At 33.8% G+C, this 1,901-nt stretch overlaps 1 pseudogene; it reads right to left on the minus strand.

Annotated features, from left to right (window-relative positions):
- Window positions 1–373: 373 nt before the first annotated feature.
- On the minus strand, window positions 374–684 carry LOC112132056 (small nuclear ribonucleoprotein E-like; annotated as a pseudogene).
- Window positions 685–1,901: the final 1,217 nt, after the last annotated feature.

Genomic DNA, 1,901 nt, shown 5'->3' on the forward strand with positions numbered 1-1,901 from the left:
CCACCATGCCCAGCTAATTTTTGTATTTTTAGTAGAGGTTGGGGTTCACCATGTTGGCCAGGCTGCTCTCAAACTCCTGACCTCAGGTGATCCACCACCTCGGCCTCCCAAAATGCTAGGATTACAGGCGTGAGCCACCACGCCCAGCCCTCCTTACCTTTTTGACTGTTAGAAATCAGGCTGTCATAAACATTCTTCTACCAAATTTTGGGAGGACATATGTTTTCTTTTTTCTTTCTTTCTTTTTTTTTTTTTTAATACAAACATTCCCACAGTATTTATTGCCATCTTGTAATAACATAAGGGTAATCAAAACAATATGAATAAATGTTCATATTGGACATCTAAAAACAAACTGTGTCCTTCTCAACAATTTCTCACTTCATTGATCATTTCTAGTTGGAGACACTTTGCAGCAGAGGAATATTATCTCCTTTTAGCATGAGCCGACCCAGTTGTTTTCTTGACTTTGTTTTAGAATGAATCTCTTCTGCATCATCTAATACAAGGTTCATATACTCATCAAAACCAATGATACAGCCTTCTATCCTCATATTCACTTGCTCATAGAGCTACACTTGAATCTGTGATCTATTTTGTAAGTATCTGAAGATGAGGTTGATGGGCTGCACCATAACTTTCTGCACTTTCTGGCCCTGACCATGGTACACCATGGTGGAATTTCACAAGAGGAGGACATATGTTTTCAATTCTCTTGGGTACGTACCTAGCAGTGGAATTGCTGGGTCAAATGGTAACATTATCTTTAACTTTTTGAGGAACTGCTAAACTGGTTTGGTAAGTGGCTGCATCATTTTCCATTCTCACTAGAAATGCAGGAGGGATCTAGTTTCTCCACATCTTCCTTAACTAAACTTGTCAGACAATAACAAGATAGACCATATCTTTCTTTCTTTAAGCGGTCCTAATGGGTGTGAAGGGGTATCTCCTTGTGGTTTTTGCTTTATATTCCTTTAATAACTAATGACAATGGGCATTTATTCATGCACTTATTGACTGTTTGTACAGCTTTGGAACCACGTCTATTCAAATCCTTTGCCCATTTTTGAATTGGATTTGTTGGCTTTTTATTGTTGAATTTTAAGAGTTCTTTATAGATTCGGGATATTAGGCCCTTATCAGAAATATGATTTGAAAAAATTTTCTTCCATGTCTTTTCTCTTTCCAGTTTATCTAATATTTTTTCTTTAGTTATCACATGTCTGTTGTTTCCTAATCCAAGGTTATAAAGATTTACAGCTATGTTTTCTTTCAAAAATTTTATAGTTTTAGCTCTTAACCCTTGGATATTTTTATTCTTAAATTATCAGGCTCAGCTCTGGAACACCTTTTCCATTTTGAAATAACTTTTATTGTATAAAAGAAAAATATTAAGGAATTAAAATTAAAAATATATACCTTTTAAAAAACAGAAACTAATCTTTAAAATCAATTTTGTAATTTACTTCATTTAATATATCAGAAACATTTTCTGATGTCATTATTCTCCTACAACATAAGTTTCGTTGGTAGCACAATATTGCATTGTTTGGATATCTATTATTTTTAAAATCCCTTATTATTGGACATTTATGCTATTCCCATTTAGAAAATAGTAGCAGTACAGCAATGAGTGCATGATAATTTTCTCAGAATAAATTGTCAAAAATGTTTTTAAAAGAATAAACCCCATTTCCAGCATCCTAGTAAAGCAAGTGTACAAGGGTTCCCTGAGAATTTTCTGGAATAAAGTGAAGGACAGTTAGATACAAAGGCAAATAAATGACTTTCATTTGGGGGGAGTGCCTCTTGACCTTGTCCAATATTCAGATATTTTCTGTAAGTTATTTTCTTTGTTACTATAGTTAGCATAATTACAATTTTAAATACTGCATAATATT

The sequence above is a fragment of the Pongo abelii genome, chromosome 12 (assembly GCF_028885655.2).
Source record: "Pongo abelii isolate AG06213 chromosome 12, NHGRI_mPonAbe1-v2.0_pri, whole genome shotgun sequence".
NCBI classification, from domain to species: domain Eukaryota; kingdom Metazoa; phylum Chordata; class Mammalia; order Primates; family Hominidae; genus Pongo; species Pongo abelii.